The sequence below is a fragment of the Sus scrofa genome, chromosome 6 (assembly GCF_054392235.1).
Source record: "Sus scrofa isolate SSC_HxYL_T2T_F1_AM1 chromosome 6, Sscrofa_HxYL_maternal_Yorkshire_Landrace_v2.0, whole genome shotgun sequence".
NCBI lineage: Eukaryota > Metazoa > Chordata > Mammalia > Artiodactyla > Suidae > Sus > Sus scrofa.
Window position 1 is genome coordinate 1538091 of NC_139388.1, and position 22594 is coordinate 1560684.

Sequence of the window (22594 nt, forward strand, 5' to 3'; positions counted from 1 at the left end):
CAGGCTAGGGGTCTAATCGGAGCTGTAGCTGCCGGCCTACACCACAGCTCACGGCAACGCCAGATCCTTAACCCACTGAGCAAGGCCAGGGACCGAACCGGAAACCTCATGGTTCCTAGTCGGATTCGTTAACCACTGCGCCACGACGGGAACTCCTTAAAATACTTTCAAGTTGACAGAACATTTGGGGGAACTGTACGAAGAGGGTCCCCAGTCCCTTCCCTGTCAAGAGTCCACGACACTTCACGCTCTCTCCGCACAGACCTCTCACTCTGCTTTTTCCGAACACGGAGCCGAAGGGGCAGACACGACACCTCTTCATCTCTCAACTCCTCTGGCATCTTCTTTCTTTCTTTTTTCCTTTTATTGTGGCTGCACTTGAGGCCCAAAGACGTTCTTGGGCCAGGGACTGAATTCGAGCTGCAGCCACAGCACCGCCAGATCCTTAACCCATTGGGGCCGCGGGTGTCGGATTCCTACCGCACTGTCCACAGGAGGGACTCCATGTCACCCCCTCTCTTAACGAGTATTGACAATTTGCTTCGGAAACTCCCAGCACAAGCGTGACTGCAGAACCAACACACAGTAAAGCCACAACACAGTAAAGCCACAAACTGTTGCTGACGGGCAAGGACAGGGCTGGAGACTCAGGCTCCAGAAGAGGCACCCCCACTGCTGTGTGCAGTGACAATGCCACACGTGTGCAGCCTAGGGCCCCGCGGACCACGTGAGAGCAGGCAGTGCTCATCGTACCCACTCTGGGTTCAGTGAGCTCAGGTCACCTGAACCTGCCAGGCATGAGGACTGATGCCCTAAGAAACCACGGATCGGAGGCCTGCTCACCTGCACGCTCCCCAACACAGCTCACACCGCCTGGGCACCCTGAACAAATGCCCCAACGCCCCACAGAGGTTTGAGTCGTGGGCACTTGGTGTCCCAGGCTCATCTGCAGGTAGAGATCCCAGGGCTGGTGGGGCAGTGACTGCAGGCAACGCCCACCTGCAGGGCCTGGCACACAGGGAGTGCCCCAAATGGTAACCGCCACCACCCAGGAGCTGGCGCTGGGGGCCCACCCTACACCTCTGCTAAGTTCCGCGGCTCACCAAGCAGGCCTTAGCGCAGACCCCCAGGGGAAACACGGGCGCCTTAACCCAGCCAGCCCCAGCCAGCGCCTTCCTGAGGCCAGAGAAGTCTCCACCATCAGAGGGCAGCTGATAGACAGAGATGGGCTGTCGGGGGCAGGCAGCTCCCTGTGCATGGGCACTGCCCCCTGTCCAGGCTCTCTCCCCCCACTGCCTCACTCAATCACCACCAGGGGCTTGTTCTCCGACTAGAAAACAAAAGCAGAATTCCGGCCCCTGCCCCACCCCAGCTTCGGGCTACCCGTCTCTTAGGACAGTAAACGGAGAGCCTTAGCTGCAGTGCTTCAGAGAAAAGAGACACGGGGTGGGCAGTGAGCATGTGACATGAGCACGGAGGCTCCTGGGGGGGAAGAGGCCATTGCTACAAAGCTGGTGTTGAGACCTGGAGGAAGCACATTTCAGGCTGACAAAGCAATGTGGCCAGTGCGTGCGATCCAGGGAAAGCCCGGGGGCCAGAGTGGTGGAGGGGGAAGGCAGGAAAGGAAAAACCTGCAAGTCAACGCCAAGATTACTGTGCTTGACGCTCCCTCAAGTCAAGGCCGATCAGAAGAGAAATGGACACCAGACCCCTCGGCCAGGCTGACCTGAGCTGTCTGGGGTGGGAGAGATGGGGGCTTGCGCCAAGGCTCTGGGGGCGGCCTCTCACGCACACGCTGCTGGTCGGCCCTGCAGAGCTGGGAGGGCTTGAGTGACTCAGGACTCACGATAACCTGCAAGTCTGGACAAGCTGAACTTGAGACCTTTCCAAGCCCTGGGAGCTCGACGGTGGAACTCGGGGAGGGCCAGGGAAGGACTCCGGAATAATGGGGGACCCCTCAGTGGGCTAAAGAGCATGGGAGAAACGCCTACAGCTGACGGCACGCCCAACGGAGGACGGAGCCTTTCCCTCCAAGATCAAAGACAAGGGCAAAGACCCACCTGCTCAGTTCCTTGCAGCCGGGCCCCCAGGGGTCCATGTGCAGCACTCATAGGTACCCAGTGCTCCATCTGCCTCTGCTCCCACCTTCTCATCCAAGCCCCACCAAGGCCATGCCAAGCCTGCAGGCAGCACTGTTGTTGCCCCAGGATACGGAAGGAGATGGAAGGGCAAGGCTGCCAGGCCGCACCTGGGAGAGCTGGAGCTGGGCCTGGGCTGCTGGTCAGCGTGCCTTTGCATGTGCGGTCAGCAGGTGCAACTGCAGACAGCCCTCCCTCCACTCCTGGGTCTGCCCAGTGCACGGCCCCCAGGAATGCCCCTCCTGCAGCTGGACTGCTGGAAGCTCTTCTGCCAAGGCAGGTGTGCCTGGTGGCGCCTGGCCAGGGTTCTAGGGGCCGAGGGAGGCAGGTGTGGCTAGGCCACTCACCTATCAGCAGAGAGGCACTTAGTGCCCACGTGGTGGCCTTGGAAGGCATGTGCCGGGCACGCACACCACTGCTGCGGCCGGTGATGGATGAGGCATGACTCTCCCAGGCAGTGGGTGGTGACCCCAGCTGGCAGGCCCCTGGCTAGGCCCGTCCATCAACATGACAGGTGGAGCCTGGGGGAGCAGGGCGGGGGGGAGGCGGTGCTGGGGAAGGCTGAGCCACGGTGGCCGCACATGCAGGCATCCCCAGGAAGGGGCTTGGAGTCACGCTGCCTTGTGCAGCTTGGCGGTCAGATGAGGGCTGCAGGATGACCTTCCTGACAGCCTGCCCTCCCGCTGACCTTGCCCGAGGCACACCAGTCCCAGGCCCACAGTGGCTGGCTGGTTGCTCACCATCGCACAGCCACGCCTGCCTCCCAGCCCAGCTGTCGGCGAGCTCACTTTCTTCTTAGCTGCATGTGCGGCACCTTCCACCCTCACTCCATGCGGCCTGGCTCCCACGACCACGCCTGGATGGCAGGCATCACCCGGCTGGGCACAGTGGCAGGTGCTACAGTGGCGTGGACCTTGGTAGCCACAGGTGCCAGCGGGCAGGCAGCAGGGCATAGAGAGCTGTCAGTGGTGGTGTGACCTTGCCCACAGATGCGGCTGGAGCAGGGAGCGCCCCAGACCCACCGAGAAGGGCACGCGCCTGTGTTTAGGGGATTGCCTGTCCTCCCACTACCGCGAACGGAGCCGTCCTGTGGCACTAAAAACCTCCATTCTCGGCAGCGCGAGTCCGGGCCCACCTGGTCATGCCCCAAGGTTCCTGTGGACGGAGCCAGGCTTGCAGGAGGCAGGTGGTCTGAACAGGAGCTGAACCAGCCCCCAAGGAGGGGTCTAGAAACATCGCCAGAGGGACGCGGCTCAGATGGTGCCATAGGCACCCCCCCACCCCCCGAGAACCAGGACCCTAGGTGGGAAGCATGTGGTGCCGGGCTGGGGACAGAGTGTCCTGAAGCTGGACAGAGGTGGTGGCCACACAGCCTGGGGACGTGCTGGACGTCACCACCCTCTCCTCTTCAGGGTGGTTCTCGTGTGACTTCTACGTGGACTTCAACGCAATTTTTAAAAAGAATGATGGGGGGAGCTGCCGAGGAGGGCAGGGGCCTCGCGGGGAGGGAGAGAATAGCGGTACCTCTGCACAAGCTGCCGGAAAGTTCTGGAGCAGTAAAGGGGTAGGGGCTCCAGAACCGCCACCACCATCTCCCCCCCTGCACCCACGGGGCCTGGCACCCAGGCTCACCGCGCAGAGAGGAGGACCAGTGGCTGGGAGCCTGGGCCTGGCCTGGACATCAGCTCGGAGCTAGAAGGCACCTGTGACCAGGAGCCACCTGGATGGTGGAGAGGGCCCGGCCCAGGAGGAGCAGAGGGCCCGCCGGCCGCTCAGCTGGGGCTGCGGGGCCTTCCCCTGGAGAAGCAGGGGCTTGTCTTTCTTGTCCACCTGGGGCACTTCGAGCAGCTTGGAAGCCATCCAGGTTGTCAAGTGCTTCGAATAATCTGTAGGAAAAACTTCACACTCAGATGAGCAGAGCGAGACCTGGGGATGGAAGGAAAGAGCCTCTCGCCAGGCCAGGTGCTCAGGGGAGGGCAGGTGGTTGGCTTGGGCGACCTCTGACTCAAACAGACCTCCAGCCAGACAGCCAGGCCCGGCCCCCGAGAGCGGCAGGAGGAGTCTCGAGCGCCCAATCTCTCTGCCCACCCCCAGCGGCCTCTGGGGTGGTCTCCGCAGGCTCCCCGAGAACTCTGTTGAGGCTCGTTTTCTCAGTGGGAAGCGGGGGGCAAGGTCTGGGTGGAAGAGCCACTCAGGTGTCACTGGGGCCCAGCACCTTGCTCTTCGTCACCCAGAGGGGCCCTTGTCCTCACACCCTCCAGAACTGCACCTGTCCTCGACCCCAGCTCTGGGGCCAGAAGTGGCCGTGTGCCCACCTCGCGGTCCCATTAGCAACGGAGGCGGGCTCAGAGCGGGTGGTGGGCCCCTCTCCGCCAGAGGTCTGAACAAAGCTCTGGTCTGGGTCCCCGTCGACAGGGACACTCAGGCCCACCTGGGGTCCTGCCCTGGCCCCTCGGGCAGACTTGGCTGCCCCGGCCCAGCCCGCACACATCCTCGAAGCCGCCGCCCACCATATCCCGCCACGCTGTGGCTCCGGAGGCCAGCCTGGCACTCGCCCAGCTGGCTGCCCGGCCCGCGGCGGCTCCACAAACAGCACCTCCAGGGCAGGGCGGGGGCGGGGGCCGGCTGGACCAGCCCGGAGGCACTGAAAGGTGGCGTGACGGCGAGTTCCCTTCCCCTGCCGGTGGTTTACATAAGAGGGAGGCGATGGCGAGGGGGCAACGCGAGGGGCTGGTGCTGCCGCCCACCGCCGGGCGCCTTGGCTGGGGCTGCTCTTGACAGAAGGGATGCGCGCTGTCAGCGCGGGGGGCCTGGCGCGCGTGCAAGAGTCTGTGTGTGCACTGAGAACACAGAAAAAAGAAGCGTGGCTGCACTCGGCTGGCCGGCTCCGTCAGTGCCAGGTCCCTTCAAGCTGGCGCCGCAGGGACCCGGCGGAGGGAGAGGTGAGGGCGCCGCAGGGGCGGAGATGGATGCTTGCTGCGGACGACCACGGGGCCAAGGCTCACAAACAAAACCCACGGCAAACTGCCGGCAGCCCAGCCCAGGAAGGTGGCAGCCACTTGGCAGAGGAGGCACGGAGGACCCGGCTGGGAGCAGACGGATGGGAGCGGTGGCCAGCATGTCACAGGTAACAGGCGCATGGGGCTCACCGGGCAGGGGCTGAGTCTTGGCCTGGGTGCAGGTGACATGACATCCAGCTTGTGGGGATGGCCGTGCCCAGCGGGGCTCCGGGCCCTCTGGCCCCTGGGCACAGGAGAGGGTCCGACACCCCAGGGGCTTGTGTGTCCCGGTGGCACAGGAACCATCTCTGCACAGAGGAATAAAGCAGGGCTGGCCAGGCTGGGTAGGGGCAGCCTGGGGTGTGAGGGGCCAGCAGCCACAGCCAGGGTCCCTGGTATGGCAGCGCCTCCGTCTCTGGGGCTCAGGCCCTCCCTCCATGGTCTTGTGGCTGCGTCACCTCTGCCAACAACACCCTGCTGGCTCTCGTGGCTGGGTCCTCTCTGCCCCACATTTTGGAAGGTATCCCCAAGCCGTCCTTGAATGTTTCTGCTGGCAGGCCACGCCAAGGACTTGGGCTGGGCTTGGAGGATGGGCTGGAGGGTGACACCTGGAGGGCAGGGAGATCCCAAGATGTGCCCAAGCCCCATGGCCTGCCTGGCATGGCAGTGCCTGTGTGCAGACCCATGGGAGCACAGCCAAGCATGCCCGCCAGAGGAGCTCAGGCAGCAGTGCCAAGGAGCCCAGCTGTCAAGGGTACAGGGGGCGAGCTGCCTGGCTGGGGAGAACCCAGCCGGGGGCTCCAAGGACAAAGCCTCGCTGAACAGAAAGGGCCAGGGCAGCTGGCAGGCACCTGGCCACCCCTCCCTGGGCAAGACTTGTGCTGAGTCGGGAGGAAGCCTTCCAGCCCTTCAGCTGGGGGCACAGAACACCACTGCCACCCCAGGGGCTCCAGCTGGACACTGCACACTGCTATGTTCAAAGCAGCCAGTGTGGACTCAGAATGTAGGTGTGGCAGAAGGGGCCTGGGGTATGTGGCTGGGCAGAGTGCGGGGCTCCCCTGTGGCACCCGTGGCAGCGGTCTGTCCCAGTGGTGCCGAGGCGGGAGAAGCCTGAAAGGCCAGGTGCAGACCTCGGCTGGGCCAGAGGGCCCTGATCTTGGGAGGCAGAGAGAGGGCTGAGCTCAGGGCAAGCACTCGGGCAGCGGAAAGGGGCTCCCAGTGGCCAACCAGCCAGACCATCAGCAGATAATGGGGGCTCCGAAGAGGGCGCCTGGATCTGCCTCCATCTCCGGGAACCGGGCCAGCAGTGCGCCTGCTTCAGATCACTGGGGGGGGGGGGGCACTCTGGGGGTTCCTGGAAAAGCAGCAGGAGAGAGAGGTCTCCAGCCTCAGGGGACAGACTCCTTGGTGCGTGGCTGGTGGGACCCCGGGGGCCCTGTAGACAGTCTTTCCAGCTCTGCCAGGGCCACGCCCTGGCTCTAAGGTGGGGCTGACCCAGGTCCTTGAGGATGGGGGGGTCATTTCATCCCAGCCCCCTGGCTTATCACCGGCCCTGACGCTCCTGCCAGCAGGGGACTTGGGAACCCAGGCACCTGGGGTAATAGGGTGCATGCACTGTGCCCCCAGGGATGGGGGTGGGGGCCCTGCCCAACCACAACCCCCTCCCCATCAAGTTCCAGGTGGGCACATTCTGGCTCCCTGGCCTGCCCCAGCGCTGGGTTCCCCTCTAGAGATTCAGACACCGGGTCTGGGTCCCGTCTCGGTCCTCCTGCCCCCTGAGCGGCTCTGACCTGGCCAGCGGCCTGGGTGGAGCAGCAGGGCAGTGGGAGCCATGCTGGGGGGAAAGGAGGAAGCTGACCCAGGAGTCCACCCCCACACCAACAGGTCTTTGTGCACAGAAACAGGGTGGTGGCCCGAGCCAGTGTGGTGACAGGCAGAGCCGGCAGAGGCTGGCACTCTCCTCACTGCCTCAGGCTGGGCCCTGTGCGTTTCCATCCTGCTTCCGGCTCGCTCCCTGAGGCTCCCAGCTCTTCAGAGCCTCGCCGGCCTTCCTCCGGCGGCCTAGCACTTCCTCGGTGAACTACGTGTGGGGTCTTTCTGCCTCTGGCAGAAAAGCCTCTGCAGCTTCCCACATGGCAGAAAGTGAGTCCCCGGAACGAGCAGGTGTCTGCCCGTCCCCATCCCCATCCAGCCTTGGCCACCTTGGGTGGGCACCAGCTGCCCCCGTGGGGACAAGCTGTGCTGCTCTAAGCCCCAGCTGGAAAGGGACTGAAAGCTTCCTTGGATCATCTGCTGTGGCACCTGAGAGCCCTCCCACCCCACGTCAACCAGACCGATCCACAGCCCACGAAATCCCTCTTGCTGTGTGGTGGCCACACTCTGGCCACCTGTCATCCACTTGTCCATCTGTCCAGCCACCCATCCACTGGCTCACTCTGTGTTGTTAAAAAATCTATGTGGCAGCTCCCATGCCTGGAGACCAGGCTTTATAACGGAGCAAAATGGACCCAAGCCCATGCTCCGGGCCACACATGCTCATGCTGGGCACTCTGGGCACTCCCAGACCCTTGCAAAGCCCATGGGGAAACCAACCACTGTCTGCAGCCTGCCAGGGTTTCCCCACCATGTCCGAGGTGGTGGTTGCTGTGCCCCCTGCCTAGCCATGCCCGCTGGGGGCAAGGAGAGGATGGCAGGGCTCCCGGCCCAGGGTTGGCACTGAGTGGCCCACAGCCACTGCTCACACAGGCGGACCAGGCCCTTCATGAACATGGATTGTTTCACAAAGTGGGAGAAGCGATGACCCGGCCAAGCCCCTTGGAGTGGCTGTGCATTGCCCTGCTGTCACTGGCAATGAGGAGCTGCCAAGAGCCCCCTGAGCCCTGGGTGGACCCTCTCCCGTGGTGCCAGGCACATCCCCAACGGCTCTGAGGTTGACTGCCTGCCCCCACCCTGGCCCCTCAGCCACCTCTGCAGCTTTGCTCAGGCAGAGACTGCCCCCGCAGGCCCCCCACCCCTGCTGACGCCCGCTCCCAGGTGTCCGCAGCGCTCGCGGATCCCTGGGGTGTATGACTGCGCTCAAAGCTGAGGCTGCACTGGTCCTCGAGGCGGGGTTGCCGGGCGGGCGAGAGGTGAGGAGGGCAAGGCGGGGGCCTGGGCTCAGGTGGCCCCCATGCCCTCTAGGCACTGCAGTGCCTGTGCCCCAGGGGGCTCCGCTCCAGTCAGCGGCGGGGGTGTCGGATGCCGAGCCCAGGCCTGTGCTTGCTCTGACTTCCGTCCTCTCCGAGGCTCCACTCTCTCGTCAGTCAAACGAGTGGTCACAGCCGCACTCAAGTCAGGGAGGGGCGGATGGTGCTGGCGCCCAGCCGCCCCAGGAAAGCCAGCTGGCGGGGACCAGGCTGCACAGTGCCACCCCCTGCCACCTCTTCCCCTGGGTCCACCCCCCCCGAAGGCTCGGGGGAGCCCTGCGAGCCTTAGGAATCTTCCGTTCAGCAGCCGCCACAGAGGAAGGTGTTATTGGCAGAGAAAGGGGCTCAGAACGCCCAGGACTCTGGACTCAATCAACAGCCCTCCCCCGAGGCACCACCAAGGGCAAGTCCACAGTCTGGGGACAGCGGCTTCCGGCTTCCGCAGGCTGAGCTCCTCAGGCAGGCCTCAGCCAGACCCTCAGGGACATGGGGGCGCTGGGGAAGCCCGGCAAGGGAGGGGGACGAGGCCTGAGTCCTGCCCCCAGGTCCACCCCAGGCTCACCTCCCACACACACTGTGCTCCCAGGGCCCGCGCCTAGGCTCGCTGCCATAGGCTGGGCTCCAGGGCTGCTCGGGGCCTTGCCCACCCGGCCTGGCCTCGGTGGAGTCTGTCTTAGCTGCCTGCTCTGAACTTGACAGGCGTCACCTCCAGGGCCAAGATACACCCCACACCAGTGCGTTTTACTGAGAGCCGAGCTCGGGCTCTGCCGAGCAGTCTGTCTGTAACTGTCTGGGTGGCGGGCACAGGCGGGAGTGGTCCAATCACCTCCCCAAGCCCAGAGGGCCCGGTGATGCAGGAATGAGCTTGCCCGGGAGAGTCGGACCTGGAGCCCTGGGCGCTGTCACCGGACCTCCAACCAAACGATTCCAATTTCACGGTGCGAGGATCCGGCAGCAAAGCCCACTGTGCAGGCAGCAGGCTGGGCACAGAGGAGCCGCAGGCGGCAGCCCAGCGCCTCTCCCAGAGTCACTGCGAGGTGATGAGCACGGCATGGGGCTTGGAGATGCAGCACGTCTACAGAACGAATGTTAATTCGCTGTGGGGGGGGCCGGGCAGCCGCTGTGCCAGAATTCACAGCCACATAAATGTGGGGCCACGAGTCATCCTCAGAGGAACAAGCACTGAACCCCGAAACCCGGCTGGGGCAGCCCTCATCTCGGGGGAGGAGGCCGGTTCACGAAGTGAGAGGGCTCCCCATCCTCGTGGTGGCATCGCCCCACCCCACCTCCCACGAGTGTTAACGCCGCCTGTCCGTCCGTCCATCGCCTGGGCCCCAGCTCCTGCCTTCTTGACCCTGCGACTCCGGAAACCTGGGCGGGCGGAGGGCGGGTGAGGAGCGAGGGCTCCGGCACTGTGTCTTTCGCTGAGGTTGAGGCCTTCCGTGAATGCTTGGGGGTGACTGACAGACAGACAAACAGACAGCACTTCGTACAAGGAAGGGTCCTGGGAGAGCATCTAGTCCAGCAGTCCTGGCGTGTGGGTGGGGAAAACGGCCAGCACAGAGGGTGCGACCTGACCCGCGTCACAGCCCCGGGCCTACGACCCACGGGCGGGTGCCACCCCCCTGGCTGTCGGCCTCTAGCCTCCTTCTAAGCTCCCGCAGCCGCTACACCCCCCACAGGCGGTCCTTCCCCTGTGGCTCCAGCGGGTTGGCAGAGCAGGGCCCCAGGCAGATCTTCCAGGCTGATGAGCTGAGGGCCAGGCACCAGGAGAGCCCCGGAGCCCAGCATGCAGCACAGTGCTGCAGGGGCTGGAGGCGGGCCGGGGAGACTCCTCAGACTTTGAGAGGCTAAATCCCACACCCAGCAGCAGGAGGCGTCTCAGAAGTGGCCTAGGGGCAGGGGTTCAGGTCGTTGGTCTGCAGCTGGGTCCTGGTGGGGAGGAGGCAGGCGGGAGGGGTCTCAAGGGAGCACCCGAGGGGCAGAGGCGGCATGGGGAGGGGGCGCTGCGGGCTGGCCCTGGCGGGCCGGGACGGACGGGCAGGGGAGGGGCGAGGGGAGCGATCAGGATCTGGCCCCCTTCAGCTCCTGTGCCCGCCTGCTTCCTGCCAATGCCACCGGCCCTGGAGCATATCCCTGCTCTCTCCTGTGGGCCAGGCGCCCGCCTGGCAGAGAAGCTCCTTTTAGGGATGAAGCTGAACCTGCAGCCGTGATAGATAAACCAGAGTGCGAGAGCCCTGCTGGGAGGACTTGGAGGGGAGGCCTGCCTGCTCAGCCACCCTCTGCCCGCCCTGCGAGGCCTCAGGGCAGCCCCAGGACCCTCCACCAGCAGAGCGGAGTGTCCTGCCCACTCAAGCCGCTGTGTGGCAGCTGTCACTGCAGCCCCAAGCCCCAGGCACTGGCCCAAGGCGGGTTCTGGAGGGTCTTGCTTGTGGTTGGGAAGGTGGCATTTGGCGGGTATGGAGGAGGGCGGTATGTGGGGTCTCCCCTCAGCCCCTCCCCCTTCCCCGGGGCCAGGGTGCAGAGGACGCTAGCCTGGTACCCCTGCCCGAGCCGGGGGCGCCACAGCCACTGCTGGGTCACATCTGCTGGCACAGGAGAGCGGCTCCAGATGCACCAGGAGGGCCGCGCTCCAGTGGCAGCCCCACCTTCTCACATCCTCTCAGCGTCCTGTCCTCTTAGCAGCCTGCTCGTTTGAATGCGTAATTAGCCCGAGCATTCTACCTCGCTAATTTCGAGGCAGGGGAAGGAGTGGAGGGGGTTTAGGAATTTGCATATTAATTTAGCCGAGGGAGAGAAAAAGTGTTTACGCTTCCTTCTCCCAGTCACTCACAGAGGATTAACTCTTTCCTGCTGGTTGTCTGGAGCCTTGGGGAGAGGGCACACACGGGCACAGCTGGCCCCCACAGGCCCCTGTCACCCAGGCCTTGCACGGTGCCAGACCCCGGGTCACCCCTGCATGTGCCTGGTCACAGCTTCCTCTTTGTAGGGCCCACATGGGGCTCCTTAGGGCCAAACACCACAGAAACTGGTGTTGCTGGGTGTCTGCTCGTGACCTCACGCTGTCCTGCTCACGGACCCTCACCTGCTTTTCAGGGGCTGGGGATGCCTGGGTCCCTGGAGCTACGCCTCCATCTGCATCCATTTCTTTACTCCGTGTCCACTCTCGGCCCAGTCCCAGGGGCCATGGAAGGTCCCCATGGCTGCGCCCCCACCAGAAAGGGCAGCCGGTACTCGCCGAGGGGTGGGACTCTGCAGGGAGGTGACGCCTGCCCTGGGCCCTGTAGGAGGGCGCTGTCACAGGCAAGGGAGAAGGTCTCTCCAAGTGGTGGCACTGGTAGGAGGAAGGTCTGGGGCAAGGGCACAGGGGACTGGGAGGGAGACGCTGGGGAGCTGGGCTCTTGGCTCTGACTGGGTCAGGGCTTATGAGGTCTCGGACACTGGAAGGGGTTGTGCGGGCCCTGACAGTGGACCAAGCAGGACGGAGTTAAGTCTTCTCTGAGCGACTGGGAGAAGGAAGCGGTGCCTGGCTCAGCTATGGTCCTCTGAGCCCCTCTGGATGGAAAGGAGCAAGTGGGCCTGGACTCGGCTGACGGGAGGCGGGTGTGGTGGGACAGGGCGCAACGCTAACACTCAGCGCAGCCGCCACGGCTACATCTTCAGGCGACACTGCCCCGACGTGCGGTCAGATTCCCTCAGGCTGGAGCGCTGCACCGGCTGAGGGGGGCAGCATGTTCCAGAGCAGCAAGTGCAGCTCCGGTTCCCCAAGGACGACCCTCGGTGGGAAGGGGCCAGGGCGGAGGCACAGGACATGTGCCCCCGGGGCTGGGAGGGACCAGGGAGCCGCTGAGCCAGCCAGCCCCATGCAGTGAGCTGGACAAGAGGGGCCCCAAAGAAGCAAAGGCGCACACGGGGCGACATGAAGCATCTCATAACATGGGCAGACACCACGCAAACCACAGCTGGTCACGCGGGCTCTTGCTGTCTTCAGGATCAGGACAGGGTGCCCATGTCAGGCAGTGGGCAGGTGGGGGGCACCCTGTGAATCACCAGACCTGGGGAACCCCGGGCAGAGGGCTCACCATAGAGACCTGCGCCCACGGGGAGAGTGCCAGCCAGGAGGGGCACCCGCCCCCAGACTCAGTGTCTCTGTCTGCCCATCATGAGCCGGGCAGATGTCACGAATCACAGTGCCTCTCCCACAACCCGAGGGGACTCCGGGAAGCCTCGGTCCACCAACTCTTGTCATCTGGAGTATTTGAGCTCCAAGGGGACCCTCTCAGGGTGACCCTCTGCCCCGGGGCAGGTCAGCAGGGCGCCCGCGTGGCTGCTAGCACCAGCAGGCCCGTGACATTCCGCCCCTATGGAGACTTCTCGAAGCCGCCAGACCCACTGGCAGCTGGTGAACGGTCGCATTTCGAGGGCTGCGGCTTGGGAGGCGGGCCTCCCTCAAGCACATGAGGTCTGCCCAGCACCTGCCCCTGGGGCCCTCCCCACCCACCTGCTGCCTCGGGCCCCACTGAGAGCGCGCTGTGACCAGGAACAGGGCCTTGGGGCTCCAGGTGAGCTGCCTCTGTGGCGGACATCACACGTGCTCAATAAGGCACTGACACACACATGCACACGTGACGCAGACGGTGCCGAGAGCTGCAGAGCACTGGCCAGGAGTCTGGACTCAGGGATGTGTGCCTCCCAGCTCTGGAGGCCCGAGGACACAGGCACGGGGCCGTGGTGGGCGTGCAGGGGTGAGTCGTTCTGCAAAAGCACCAGAACTGACAGGCAGGCCGAGGCCACCCAGTGCCCACGAGCTGCGGGCACGAAGGAGCAGCAGGGCCAAGGACCCGGCATCCAGAACCACAACTGCTGTAGAAAGAGGAGGGGGCTGGCCGCACTGCAGGGACAGGCAGCCCTTGAGCCAGCCCAGGGGCCCAGACAAGCCCTCGGTCCCCTAAGCCAGCCAGGAGCCCGGACTGGCCTCTCAGCGTGGGCCCTGTGCGGGGGCTGCACAGAGGAAGGAGGCACAGCCACCACGGAGCCCTTCCTCTGCTCGGCTGAGCTGCTGGTGCGGGGCCTGCGGGACAGGAAAAACCACCGCACTGCAGGGTTTGGAAGCTGCCCCAGCACACGGCTACTCAGCCCACTGCGCCTGCCTGCCGCCGGGGACTCTGGCAGGGGAGGCGCCCTGGAGCACTCAGGGCACCGCCAGGAGCCTGGTGGCTAGAGAAATGAGCTGTTGTCCAACCTGGTCCTGGAGACAGTGGCTCTGGGCATCCAGGAGGCCGAATCACCGCAGCCCCTGATAGGACAGGACCCATCTCACCCAGGCCGGGGTCACCACCCTCCCTCTGCCTCCGGCAAAAGGCCGTGATGAAGCCCGGGGGTTGAGGGCCACCGCAGGGACGCTGCAAGGACTCGGGGCAAGTGGCCCTCGGGGCCTCTCAGGGTGTCCCAGAGAGTCTCACCTCCTCCCCAGGCTCCTGCTGAGAATGCAGATTTCCAGGCTTGCCCAGGCCCAGTGACTCCAACCCACCCTCCAGGGTCCCACTGCCTGACTGCTGGGGTCCTCCCGGGGTCACTGCCCGCCCAGGGACCGAGAGCCTGGTGCCCTTGAGCCCCACATTGGGGTGGCAGCCCTGGCCCCCACAGCCCTTCCTTCAGGGAACCTGTGAGGAGGAACAGCAGTGGACTTGGAAGTGGGGCCACAACAGAGGCAATGGGCTGCCACTGGGGGGGTACGAACCCCTGAGCACGAGGCCACCGAGCGGCAGGCTGGAGGGGCTGCAGCCAGGCTGCCCGGCGGCCCCCAAGGGACAGTGCCCAGTCGGCTGGACGCACCGGGAGGGTGGGAACCACGTGCCAGCCCCTGTGCATCCGCGGGAGCCACAATGGCATCTGTGTGTGTCTGTGGGCACCGTGGGCTGTCTGCTGTCTGCCTCCCGCTTCCTTCTCACTGCCATCGAGAGCCCCAGGTCTGACAGGGAGGGAAAACCCGATGCAGAAATGACGGCCAGAGCCAGGCTCCTCTGGGGACGGGTGGGAAGCTGCCCTGACCCCTTCTGTGGTGGGCTGGGCGAGGCTGGACAGGCGCTGACCTGCCACAAGCAGGAGTGAGAGGAGACAGAGCAGCAGGCAGGGGGATGCAGGCGGAAGGATGCTAACTGGGGCACAGAACTGGCCTAGGCAGGGCTGCACACCTCATGGGGCCCACACTGCCCCACCAACAGATGAAGTACCATTCGCCGAGGTCACTTGGCTAGAACCTGACGCCCACCTGTGACCTCCACTGGGCCTCCTGACCTTGAGATGCGAGGCCTCCTGCCCTTCTGGGTGGGACAGACGTTCCTGTGGGGCACAGGGCCCTGGGGAGGTGCCCACGTGTCTCTCCTGGGCACTAGAGGAGACCCTGGTGCCCCGACCAGGAGAGACGGCCCCATGGGCACTCATGCACGTCACAGGGTGGACACCAGCCATTCTCTGAGGGTTTCCGGTGCTGACCCCTTCTGAACGCTGAGGCCACAATGGCAGAGGTGGGTGGACGTGCCTGGCCTGGGCATGGGGGATGGCCTGTGTGGAGGGACTGGCCCTGCGAGTCACCCTGGCACCCTGCCCTCGCCTCATCTGATCAGGGCATGGGCTGCGGTAAAGCGCCAGCTCTCAAGGTCTCGGATCATAGGTCGGAACACAGGCTGGACACCAGCCCCAGCCACAGATCTGGGGGTCCGAGGTGTCCTTCCACCCTGGGGCCCTCCTGCAATGCGATGGGGAGCCTGCCGCTGCACTCAGCCTGGTGTGGGGGCTCTGGGAGCCTGGGTGAGGCTGGCCGCACATCAGCCTGAGGCCTGGCCTCTCCCTGGGGCAGCACCCACACAGCACAAGTTCCCAGAGGGCTTAGCTCAGGCCTGGGGACAGGGAGACCCCAGCCGGGCCGGGACCACCCCAGCCCCGAGCAGAGGAGCTTGGCGCGCAGAGAGTTAAGCGCCAATTCCACCTCCTCTGCTTCGGGTGCATAATGCGCTCATTTGCATACTGCAGTGTGCGCTCAATTAAAATGAACTTTTAATTTCTTCTAAGTAAATTACTTCTTGCTGGTACGTGACGCGCACAAATGTCAGAGTAACGGAGTCTTAACGAGCGGGGGTTGGGGGCTGGGGAGCTGGCCGCACGCTCCGCAGACGGCAGGCTGGGTGCACAGAGCCCCCGCACGGCCCGCACCCGCCTTACAGGACCGCGCCAGAGACGCACACAGACCTCTCTCGCCAAGCCTCCGCCACCTTCCTGCTGCCCTGGGTCTGCCTTATAAGTAAGGCCATAAGTTTAGAAGCTGAAACAAAGAAGCAGGAGGCTGGGCTGTGCCCTTGCCCTATGACTGGGGAGCCCTGGGGGGCCCCTCCACCTGGGCCCAGGAGCCGGAGCACCATCAGCCCCTCCGCACGGCATCTGAGCCGGGGGTGGACAGAGGGGCCGTCGGCCCAGGGCTCACAGCTCGGTCTGCGGGGGCGAGCTGTCCGCCTTCCTCCTCACCCCCAGAGAGCACAGGGGGTGGCAGCGGCCTTGCGCTGACCACCTGACTGGGCGTGAGGGGAAGGGGGGTCCCAGGCCCTGACCCAGGCAGGCTTGAGTTGCCAGGAGTCTCAGGGAGGGCACGAGGCCGCCCCCCGGTCCAGAGGAGGTGGCAGACACAAGGCTGCTGGGGCCACTTTTAACCTCTGCCCTGCACCACGATGGCGCTGCCATCTGGCACCTCTGCAGCCAGTGACCCCCTGTGGAGCCGGACCAGAGCCACAGCGGGGCGCCCGCACACAAACACCCTGGCGACACCAAGGCTTGAGTCCTTGGGAGGACAACCTTCTCCTCAGGTCCCAGAAGGGCCGAACCAGATTCCATGATGTCACTAATGACCAGGCCATGTGGCATGGCTGCCAGGAGGACGGAGCACACCTAGCAGCTTGGGCAGGTGCTCCGGGCCCACAGTGCACCTTGCGGCTGGGGAAGGGGCTTGTGGCGGGGGTGGGAGAAGGGGCCAAGACCTGATGGACAAGGCCTACGGAGTGTGGGCTTCCTGGAGGAGGGCTCGCCTGGGGAACGCAGGGGCCAGAACGACCCAGGCCAGTGGATGAGGTGGTGGAGGGAGCACCAGGAGAGGCCCACTCCAGCTCATGGAGGCCCAGGGGACACGCACGGGCACGCCAGGAAGGCATGTGCCCAGTAGAGGAGGCGACGGAAGGCCCGGTGTCCCTGGGAGGTGGGGGCACAGGCTCTGGGGGTCTGAGGCTCTGGGTGACCCTCGGTATGAGCGGACGTGCTGCGGTGCTGCGTTTACGAATAACCTGTCATTATCTGCAGGCTGCAGGGGGGAGGGGCGGTGGCTTCCAGGGCGCAAATGGGGCAGATTGGGAAACCAAGGCCCAGAGAGTCACGTGGCTGCCCAGCACGGGAGAGGGCTGGAGGGAGGGTGCCCCGTGGGAGGCCGCCCTGGGGTTGCGGGGCAGTGGGAGATGGGGCCTGCCACCTCCGCCTGCCCCAGGGACCCCCAGGCTCCTTGCAAGGGGGTCCACCCGGGGTCAGAGGCGCCAGAGATGAACTGAAAAGTGGGAGCAACTGGGAAGGCGGCAGAGAGTGAAGGAGAGAAAGAGGCTGGGGGCCTCCCCACTGGGGCGCTCCATGGCTCCCCAGTTCCAGCCACATGCCTCAGCCGGCGTGCCTGCCTATGCTCAAGGGGTCTCCGCACCTGCCCAACTGAACCCCCAGAACAGGTGAGCTGCTGCCCCCATGGCCCTGCATGACCAGGCCACCCATGCTTGCCTCCTGTGCCTGGAGAATGGGCTGCATGGAACACCCACAGGGCGAGGGGCCCAGTGCCCAGAGAAGGGCCTACCCTAAGCTGAAGCCGCAGTGTCTCCCTGGGCTGCTGTGACTGACATCAGAGGGCGTGAGCTCAGACCCTGACCAGCTCGACTGTCCCCGCCAAGTTCCCACCTGCTCCTGGGGGACGGGCATTCTCCTGCCTGCTGAGTGGGTGAGCTGCTGTGCCTTTAAGAGGAAGAATCCCCGCCTTGGCCCCCTCTCTGTCTTTCACGCCAGTCTCTCCCCCTGGATGGGTTGACAATTACCACTTCCCTGGCAGCTGGGTGCACTGCACGCATGTGTGTGTGTGTGTGCGTGCGTGTGTGTGTGTGCGCATGTGTGCGTGTCTATCCGTGCACATGAGGTGACGGGAGCCCAGCTTTCCCCCATTGCTGAAATTTACATTGAACCACAAATTAATTTCATAATTTTTCCTCTCTAATTATGCCAACATCTGCTGCAAAGCCAAGCTGTGCACATGCATGTTAATCGTCTCCTCCTCTCCTCCCAGCGTCGCTTCTGTCGGCACTGAACTTCCAATAACGATCGCCAAGAGAAGAGCTTGACTTCCACTGCTCTTGCCTTTCCAAAGGGGGGAGACCAGGGGGACGAGGGGAGACGGAGAGAGATGGAGGGAGAAGGAGTGAGGGAGAGAGGAATGGGGGAGCTACAGAAAGAGGGCGAGCAGAGGAGCGGGGAGGAGGTGGGGGGCGAGCTAATGAACAGGCCTGCGCGTCACTGGCTCTGGGAGGGAGAGCCGTGGGGTGGGATGGAGGGCGGCTGACAGTCAATTTCTTTGTTGCTGCAGGAGGAGGGGGTGGGTCTGGAGGGAGGGAGACAGCAAAGGACAAAAGGCGAGGAAGAGACAGAAAGGAGGGAGGCCCTCGGGTGAGGCGGGGCGCACACACCCAGCACCCCAAGAGCACCCCGAGGGGGACGTGCTGGCTCTGCCTGCCCCTCTCGGTGAACAAGTCACGTGGCCTTGTCCCCAAAGACTCGGGATCACGGTCCTGACAGCTGTTTCCCTGGGAGCACAGGGCTGGATGTGGTGGCGGGGCTGCTCTCAGGTACACGGGCGCCTCCACCCACGGCTGCCCACGGGGGCTGGCCTGAGACGTGCCTGTGGCGCCGCACAGGTGGGGAAGCGCACCAGGCCTCCATGTGCGACGTTGCCCTCCCACGCTGCCCAGGCAGGCGCAGGCAGCCCCCAACGACCCCTCCACCTGAACTCAGCGTTGCGGGCACACACTGCGAGAATGCGTGCATGTGTGCAGGCGTGCACGCCTGTGAGAGTACGCGTGTGTGGTCCTGACCACATCGCCACCTGCACTCAACCTGGGGGCAGGGGGCAGGATGGACACCAGAGAGCGCGTGTGAAGGAAGTCCTTGCCGGGGGCTGTGCGGCGTGATGAGGCTCCGTGGGTGGACTGCTCCACACAGGGACTCAGGGAATGGGGTCTGGAGGAAAGGGAAGGGCTCAGGTGGGACTAGGGGTGTCCCTGGGAAGGCCATTACAAAGAGAAGGCAGGAGGCTGCACAAGTAGAGAGTGGGCGTCTGCTCTGCAGCACCAAACTCCGTGGGCACAGGCTGCCCCTCCTCCATTAGCAACCGCTGAGCTGCAGAAAGTGCATGCGAAACCGTCTTCAGACTCTGCACAACAGACAGCCCGCACTCACCCAGCTTCCTGTCTAAATGCACTTCCCAAGCCAGCACAGGCACGCACAGCCCCAGGGCAGTGGCTGGCCCTAACAAAGGAGGACACACAGCTTGAAGCTGGGTTGCGGAGGTGTCTGCAACTTGCAGAGCACAGGAGCCTGTCTGAAGGAGGAGGAGCTCCGGAAACACACGCGTGCTCCCCAGGCCTCTGAAGAGCATGCCACACACGTGCAGGGAAGGACTCCACAAGACCTAGTGGAGAGCTGCAAACTGCAAGCTGCCTGGACAGTCTGGAGTTGATGCAGTGTCGGGAGACATGGTGCAATCCAGACAGCTGAGTGGGTGGACTGCACTGAAGATCCCAGAATCACCTCTCTCAGAGGCAGGACTATTCTAGCCCAAGGTAAGGATTGCTTGAGATCTTGCCCCAGCAAAGCCCCCACCCCAGCTTTGACCCAGCTGCTAGTAAACTAACTCTGCCATAAAAAAAGGAACGCTCTTTAAAGAACACAGTGTGCTCCAGCCTTTTAATAACATCAGATTCACAATGTCTATCATATAATAAAAAATTACTATATGTCCAAAGAAGAGAATGTAACCAGAAAAAAAAAAGAAAAAAGTCAACAGAACAGACCCAGAGATGACACAAATGTTGGAATTACAAAAGAAAGATGTAGGTGAGGAGATGGAGTCCCTCAAGAGAATGGAAACTACGGTGGAGGGGGCTATCTAATGGAAAATGTAGAACTGAAAAATAAAAAATCTGAAAAGAAAGAGTCACTAGATGAGTCTAACAGCAGATTGGACCGCAAGAGAAATGCCTTGTGAACTTGAAGACATGTCCATTCAAACAATCCACATTTACGCACGAGAGAAAAAACAAAAGCTGTGTAAAAACAACAAAGACTCTCAGGGATCCACGGAGGCAACATCAAGCAACTCAATGCATAAATAATTTAAGTTCGGAAAGGAGAGGAAAGAGAATGAAGCAAAAAACGAAAACAAAAACAAAAACAAAAACCCCAAAACACCTGAACAAATAATAACTGAAAATTTCCTAAATTTGATTAAAAAACGCAACCCACAAGTTAATAAAACCAAGAATCATAAACTAAAAGCAACAACAGCAACCCATACCTAGGAACACACTAAAGCCAAAGATAAAGAGACTAATTGAAGACGCAGCACATCACAAGGGAATGAGGATGAGAAAACAGCTGACTCCTCATCCAAAACTATGCAAACAAGAATACGTAAAATGACATCTTCAAAGCATTAAAACTGTGAACCTGGAAGTCTATATCCTAGACTTAAAAGTCCTTCAAAAATGAAGGCGAAATACAGGTATTTCCACTTCACCACAATCACAAACGGGTGTGCACTACAAGCTCCCAATATGTGAAGCAAAAAAATGATAAACTAGAGGGAAGCAAATTCACACTTATAACTAGAAATTTTAACACTCCTCTCTCAGTAATTTATGGGCTACACAGACAAAAAAATCAGCAAGGGATATTAAGACTTAACACCATCAACCAAATGACCCAGGTGACATTATAGGCTACTCCACCAAACAAGACCATAATACACTGTTTTTTTTCCAAATGCACATAGATTATTCACCATAAAACATCTCAGTAAGTACAAAAAAAAATAAAATCACACAAAATATATTCTCTGGAAATAAATTACATGAAGATATTTATAAAATTCCCTCAAATGTTTGGAAATTAAACAAAAAAAATTCTAAATAATCCACGAGGAAAGGAAATTGGAAACTATTTTGAACCAAGTAACAATGAAAACATAACATATCAAAATTTGTGGGCTATAGCCAAAGCAGTGCTTAAAGTAAAAATTACAGCTTTAAATATTTGTATTAAAAAAGACTAATGGTTTTCAATAAGTGATCTAAGCTTTCACTTTGAAAATCTACACAAGGAAGAGCAAATTAAGCTCAAAGCAGAAAGAAGGATTAAAAAAGACCAGAAAACAATGAAACAGAAGTTGAACAAATAGAGAAAAATTTTAAATACAAATGTCATTCAAATACAAAAGTAGTTCTTTAAAAAGACTAATAAAATTGATAAACTCCTAGCTATATTACTCAAGGAACAAGAGAGAATGAAAGAAAGGCTGAGATGAAGAGAGAGAGACAGAGAGGGAGGAAAGAGAGAAATCACAAGTATCAGGAATTAAAAATAAGACATTATCACAGACCCTACAGACATTAAAAGGAAATAAGGGAGTGTCATGAACAACTTTGTGCCCATAAATTCGACACCAGAGAAACTGGAAAAACCCTTTAAAAGAAAGAAAATTACTAAAACTGACACAAAAAGAAACAAATTCTGAAGAGCTGTATATCTGATTTTTAAAAACAAATTCATAATTAAAACCCTCCCCACACGGGAAAATGTGGAGGCCGTTTGGTGCCAGGAAGGTGAGTGGGAAGGGTCAGTATCCACGGGGGAGCCGCAAGGCTAACGCCTCTACCCTGCCTCCTTGCTGCACCACCTGGGGACTCTCCCACCATCGCTCACCCTCACAGCAACCTGGTCCACAGAGAAGGTAAGAGGTGGGGGGAGATTTCAATTCCTGCCGAAGTCACACAGCAGAAGGCAGAGCTCTCCCAGGGGTGCCCATGGCAGGGAGGCTATTCAGAGCCTCCAGAGCTGGGTCCTGCATCTTTCCCTCTCACCCCCTGAGCCTTCTAGACCAGGGACAGAGGCCCCTCCAATATCAATGCCCCCTCTTGTTCTCTGGACTTTGTGTTTCACCAACTCTTTGGCACCACACAACCCTGAAGGTGAGGGACTCTGTCATTAACGTATTGATAATAAGGCAGAAATATAAATACCTACACACACATATATGGCAACCCTGTCATTTATCCTCCAAGCCTGGACACTTGAGTGAAAGGGCCACTACTGGTGGGCACCTCAGGACAAAAAGCACAGACCAAGGAGTTCCCATCGTGGCACAGTGGTTAACGAATCCGACTAGGAACCAATGCGGCTGCATGTTTGATCCCTGGCCTTGCTCAGTGGGTTGGGCATCTGGCGTTGCCATGAGCTGTGGTGTGGGTCACAGATGCGGCTCGGATCCCACGCTGCTGTGGCTGTGGTGTAGACCGGTGGCTACAGCTCCGATTGGACCCCTAGTCTGGGAACCTCCATATGCTACGGGAGTGGTTCAAGAAAAGGCAAAAAGACAAAAAAAAATAAAAAAATAAAAAAAAAATAGCACAGACCAAGACTGGCTGAGGGGGAGGTGTGACCGGGTCCTTGCTCTCCGGGACTCGACACCACACAGTAACTACGTCAATGACATCCCCGCACCTGCCCACTGCCCAGGGAGCAGGCGGACACTGCCATCCCTGCTTCGGGCAGGGGTTGGTTTTCTTGAGGTCAGAGAGCAGGACCCACTCCAGGCCTTACGGCTTTCCCTTGAAAGTGCCTCCCTCTCCTACAGTTTCCTGGAAAACCTGGAACACAAGCATGAATCTGAAGCTAACGTCCTTGCTTCCCTTTTTGCATTAGACGCCAGGAGGCCTGGGCTGATCCAGGTGTGACAGCTGAAGCTGCCACTTCTACTCCACAGTCTCCTGCTTCCTTGTGTCTCTCAGACGCCTTCAGAAGCAGGTGAGGCACCATTACCAGCACTGTTTCTAAAGGAGCCAGTCTGTGTGCAGAGGTGAGCCTTGTGCTCCACCAAGTCCCGCCGCACCAAGCCTCCTGGAAAGTGCCTTCCCGAGGGTGTCTACCCGCG

The 22594-nt window shown here is 61.1% G+C and overlaps 1 protein-coding gene and 1 long non-coding RNA gene across 9 annotated transcripts in view; one reads left to right on the forward strand and one right to left on the reverse strand.

Annotated features, from left to right (window-relative positions):
- ACSF3 (acyl-CoA synthetase family member 3) overlaps positions 1-22594 on the reverse strand; it is an 87230-nt gene that overhangs the window by 60731 nt on the left and 3905 nt on the right. The gene's annotated exons all lie outside the window — the stretch shown is intronic.
- Positions 4976-22594, forward strand: part of LOC146402136 (uncharacterized) — a 29037-nt gene continuing 11418 nt past the window's right edge. The window contains exon 1 of one of the 2 annotated variants that reach the window (XR_014805310.1): positions 4976-5265. This is a non-coding gene — a long non-coding RNA (uncharacterized LOC146402136). The remainder of the gene's footprint in view (positions 5266-22594) is intronic. The other variant, XR_014805309.1, reaches the window with a different exon arrangement.